This window comes from Perca fluviatilis, chromosome 16, assembly GCF_010015445.1.
Source record: "Perca fluviatilis chromosome 16, GENO_Pfluv_1.0, whole genome shotgun sequence".
Classification (NCBI taxonomy): domain Eukaryota; kingdom Metazoa; phylum Chordata; class Actinopteri; order Perciformes; family Percidae; genus Perca; species Perca fluviatilis.
The window spans coordinates 35,811,241-35,817,025 of record NC_053127.1 but is presented as its reverse complement, the minus strand read 5'-3'; the positions used below and the strand labels follow the sequence as shown (position 1 = coordinate 35,817,025).

General features: G+C 37.5%; 1 long non-coding RNA gene across 1 annotated transcript; it reads left to right on the top strand.

The window, feature by feature from the left end:
• The first annotated feature begins 5,338 nt into the window (after nucleotides 1–5,338).
• On the top strand, nucleotides 5,339–5,759 carry LOC120575664. The gene is made up of 3 exons (XR_005642031.1): nucleotides 5,339–5,439; nucleotides 5,529–5,588; nucleotides 5,688–5,759. It is a non-coding gene; the product is annotated as an uncharacterized LOC120575664 (long non-coding RNA).
• The last annotated feature ends 26 nt before the right edge of the window (nucleotides 5,760–5,785 follow it).

Below are 5,785 nucleotides of genomic sequence, written 5' to 3'. Positions count from 1 at the left end.
CTATAAATTATGAACCCATAACTAAAGAACTAAAAGCAGATTTAGATAGATGGATGACCTTACCCCTTGGTTTATATAATCGAATTGAAAGTATAAGAATGAATGTTCTGCCTCGATTACTGTTTCTATTCCAATCGCTGCCGGTAGAGATTCCAAAAAAACAGTTTAATGAATGGAACCGAATGATCTCTAGATTCATATGGAAAAATCAGAAACCTAGGGTCAGACTTAAAACACTACAATTATCAAGGGAGAGAGGAGGACTGTCTCTTCCCTGTTTGGAAGATTGCTACAAAGCAGCACAGATTAAATATCTAGTCTGTTGGTGTAATAATGAGTATGAAGCAAGATGGAAAGAATTAGAATTTAGCCAGCTGGACATTCCCCTCCCCACCCTACTGGGGGATAAAACCACTAGGCTTAAATACTCTAATGAACTGAGTCATTGGACGATGGTTCCTCTCAATGTTTGGTTCAAGGAATGTAAAAATTTTAAGCTCGAGAAACAGGCACGGTTGTTAAGATGGGTGGCCTATGACAGTGATTTTAAATCTGCACAGTTAGATCCAAGGTTTAAACAATGGGCGTTGAAAGGCATTACATCGTATTGTACAATCTCAACCAACACAGGTTTAAAGAGCTTCCAACATCTTCCTGGCACATAAATTTTAGAAAAACAAGATTTCTTTAGATATTTACAACTTAGGAATCATTATAATAAAAATATAAGAAATAACGATAACATCGAAATGAATATGATCAATATTTTTATTGATGCGTATAAGAGTGGGACTCATAAGAAACTGGTATCAAGAATATATTCAAGTATACAATCTTCTAAAAATCACTCCACACTATATGTTAAAGATAAATGGGAGAAGGAAGCGAACATAATTTTATCTGATGAAGAGTGGTTAAACATTTGTAAAACACAGTATACTACCACCTGTTCAGGTCAATGGAGAGAATTCTCGTGGAAGAATATAAGATTTATCACTCCCAAAAGAAAATATTTGCAGAATGGTAAACCAGAATCTGCATTCTGTTGGAGACAATGTAATACTTCTATGGCAGATTACCTTCACATATTCTGGAAATATACAACGATTCAGCCTTTTTGGTTCGAGATAATCACTGAAATAAAATTGATATTGGGATTCGAGATGGAGTTCAGTTTCAGTACTATCCCAGCAAACATTGGTCCGACGGCGACGTTGTGTCCCTGGCCAAAAATGGTCGCGGTAGACGGCATAAATCGGTAAAAAGATGTTACACAGAACATTTCCTAAAAATGCATTCCGATACATTTGTACATGTCAACAGTTCTGTGGGGTTGCCTGTCTAACTGTTATTTTGACTTTTAGCTACGTGTACTTCAACATATACCATGTTGTGAATCAGTTGGAAGTGGACGTCACTAGGTGACGTCCTTTACACGTGCATTTATAGTCCATCATGACCCTCTATGAAATCAATTGTGATAAAGCTGCGCTTAATCCTTGCATGGCTGATACTGCAATAATTAATTTATTTCGCCAAGTTAATTAAAAGGTTATGAAGACGTCCACTGACGTCTTTTACATGTCTATAGTCAAGGCTGTGGATAGTCGTCCACTGACGTCTTTTACACGTCTAGTCAAACAAAACAGACAAAGAAACAGGAATTATCTTTATGAAATACACGACTTGTATACAAAGTAGCCTACATATTTACTTTATCTTGTTTAAATAGCCTACATTAAAATTACACAGTGCCCAGTGTCGTTAGGGGTTTCAAAGCCTCTGCATTTTTGCATGTTGTACCTGATGCATTCTTTTTTTTTTTTAAATGAATGTATGCATACATGTAAAACATAAATATATCCGGTCACCATTTATGTCTGAGTTGTATGTAATTGCCATTGACAGGGAAACTGCTGCTAAGATGCAGTAACAAAAGATCTCGCGATATTACAAAATCCCACGATATGATAGATTATCTCACGAGATGTTAACGCATTCTGCCGTTCTCCCACGCGTTCTCCCCATAGACTCTAGACTCCGGAACAACCTAACAGCCACGACGAGAGGATTTGATTTGTAACGATTATCATTACAAAATCTACTGTTGGGTAGGTACATTTAGTATTATTAGATTAACGTGCTTGAGTTTTCCTTGTTTGACATGAATGAACCGAAAGAAATGATGCCCTCATTGTCAACTGAAATGTACCGAGTTTGGCTAAAATTAGCTAGCTAACGTTAGTAGGCTAACAGTTACTTTGAACTCATAGATACGCTTTGAACTTATACAACGGTATACCATAGTATAAAGTATGTTTAATGATACAGTCAAAGTTATTACTGTAACTTATTAATGTAGCTTTTTGATAGTTTTTTCAGAAAGTTAATTATCTGAATTAGAATTGTATCTTGATTTTTTTTTGTTTTTACTATATGCTCTGTATCACTTTGAGATTGCTAATGTAAAGTGTATATCAAATAAAATGTATTATTATTATTAGAATGAAATGTTTAGCTGAATTTCTGTATGAATGTATGTTCTCAGTAACTGCGTTAAAAATATTTTGTAATTTTGTAATTTTAGAATTGCTAAACATGTCCTCTGAATACCAAAAGAAGTGGAGACGACGAAGGGCAAGGGTTGATGCCTTAGTGGAACGTGGTAGCAGCTCTGAATCCGAGGGGTCAGTGGAGCCAGCCTTGGCGGGGGAGGGCAGTCCACTCGCAGAGGGATCAACATATGACGATGTACCTACTATGGAGGGCTGTAGTTCTTCCATCAGCACAGTAGCAGCGTCCATTAGGGATGATACCGATGAAGAACACAATTACGACACAGATTCTACTGAAATAGATTCTGAGCAGTTGGATGAGACTTCACATTCAACTGATGAAACACCTTCTCTCCATGTAGACTTGGCTAATTGGGCTACTGCTACAAACCAAACCCACAAGGCACTAAATGAGCTTCTTTGTGTGCTCAGGCGCCATGGCCATAGACTTCCCAAAGATGCTAGAAGCCTTCTTGATACTCCACAAGGAGTGCCAGTTCAAAATAAATGCAATGGACAGTATATTTATTATGGTATTGAGCATTACCTTCTTGAACACATTTCAAAAGAGACACTGCCAGGGCAAGATGAACTGTGCTTTAATGCCATTGTTTAAATCAAGTAAAATGTGTTTCTGGCCCATTCTTGGTCAAATTCCGAACTGTCAGCCATTTGTTGTAGCTCTGTATTATGGGTCCAGCAAGCCTGAGCCTGTTGAGAAGTTTTTACAAGATTTCTTGGAGGAGTTGCAACCGCTCATCCAAAATGGAGTCTTATTCAAGAATTTGGTTCACACAGTTAAAGTGAAGGCGATCATCTGTGATGCACAAGCCAGGTCATTTCTAAAATGTATAAAAAGTCACAATAGTCTGCATGGATGTGAGCGATGTGTTGCAGTAGCACAAATGATCGAAAATAGGGTTGTTTACTTGACAAAGGGTCCTTCTGAAGGAAGAACAGATGAGGTATTCAACCGAGTTGGATACCCTGACCATCAAAAACAAATATCACCTCTTGTTAGAGTTGGTATTTTGTGTGTGAAACAGTTCCCCCTTGACTACATGCACCTAGTATGTCTTGGAGCCACGAAAAGGCTGCTGACATACTTGTGGCGTGGGCCAGTTATCTGTCGCATGAGTAAGGCTCAGAGAGAGCAAGTACAAATGAACATTAGTCAGTTGAAACAAGCTTTGCCTGCAGAGTTTGCAAGGCAGCCAAGAAGCATGGAAGACTTGGATAGGTGGAAAGCTACTGAGCTACGTCAGTTCATGCTCTACACAGGACCAGTAATCTTGAAAGATGTGCTTCCTAATGACCAGTATCACCACTTTCTTTGTCTGAGTGTTGGTATGAGCATTCTTTTGGATGAAGCAGATGAAAAGAGAGAGTCTTACCTAGGATACGCGCACAACATTCTGGAGCACTTTGTGGATTGCTCTGTGGATTTTTATGGACCCACCTTTCCAACATACAACATTCATTCCATCAAACACTTATCGGAGGATGCTGCAAACTTCCACAGCTCTTTGAACGATATTTCATGTTTTCCATTTGAGAACCACTTACAGGTTATCAAAAAATGGTGAGAAGTGGCAAACAACCGCTAGTGCAAGTCACAAAAAGACTTGCTGAAAGACAGTTTACTGAAAGACATGCCAGACAAGCCCGTACAAGCAAGCTAACAGCAAAGATGCCTGACAACTGTGTGTTCCTTATGGATAATGCAGTGGGATTTATCCAGGAGAAACGAAGCGATGGAACACTAAGGATGGATGTGTTTAGGGAAACTGACTGTGACAGTGTCTTTGAAAAGCCATGCAACTCAAAGCTCTTCAACATAATGTTTGTCAGCAGTGACTTGACAATGGCAAAGCGAATACTGACAAACAGAGAAAGCATCTACAAAAAGGCTGTGTGTCTTCCTTACAAACAGGGTTACGCTATATTCCCTCTGCTCCACCAACAACAATGACTAGACTTGGTAATAATAATTATTTTTTTTATAATATTTGCACTGTTACTTCAGTAAGGTTTGGAAAAGCACCTAACACACTTATTAGCGATAATATTAAATCCACCTGATGGTTTAAATCTTGTGGTTAACGGTGGTCAGCATGATCTGACTTGGGTGCAATTCAACAATAAACATTCTTTTGTATATATAATTACTAGTATGTTTGATTCAAAAGTATGTCCAATTGCTTTTCCACTGTTTGAATAAATGGACAAGATTTAGTGTTCTGAAATTTAAACTCTGTCCTGTTTTATCTTTTAGGGAATGGACAATCGGGGCAAAGAAAAAAGAACTCGAAAGAGGAAAGTCTTCCATGACTTTGTTAATGGTACATTATTATTTGGTGCTTCAAAACGGCTTCAAATTAATAATTGTTAATGCAGTCTTGCACTGTTTTTCATATGTGAACCTGAAACTGTCACAAATGTATTTCTGTTTTCAATTTAGACTTGGACCTTGAAAACGACAGTGACGTGACTGACATTGAGTCAACACAGCTCAGTCAAAGTCTCCTGGCAGTCAAAAACGTGAGTCGGAAACTTTTTTATGTTATTGTGCGTCTTTAGCCTAATCGTAAATATTTCCTTTGTAGAATTTTAACTGTAGCCCTTCAAAATGAGGGCTTTCAGAGGAAGAAGTTTTTTGGCATGGAATTACAATGATTTGATTGCCTAATCATTGCACATGTAAAATGTTCAATACTGTTCTGTATTAAAAGCTCAGCATAAGTGTTGGATTAACTTACTTTGCTTGTTTTTTGTACAAAGGAAAAGTAGAACCTAATCCAAAGAAAACTAAACAAACTGGTAAAAAGGACTGTGTCTTACCCAGATCCTCCACCAAAATATAACGATCCAAAACCAAAGCCAGGTAAATGTCTCAGTTTGAAAAAAAAATAAAAAAATTGGACTTATTTGGGTTGCTTAATATCATTAATTACAATTTCATTTTATTTCCAGTTGAAGGTCAACACAAAAATGATGAAGATAAAGCACATTCTTCAAGCAATAAAAAAAAAGGTATGGTAAACTGTAGATATGAATTGTGTAGATATGGCTTAAACAGTTTACACATTTGTTAATGTCCTAATTTGTCATATGTCCTTGTTTGTGCGAAAGATCAAGTTTTGTGTCCAACACACTTGGATGAGACGTGCCCGACTCCTGACATTGTCTACCCTACATTAAGTTGTAAGTTTTTGACCTTTTTTGCTTAA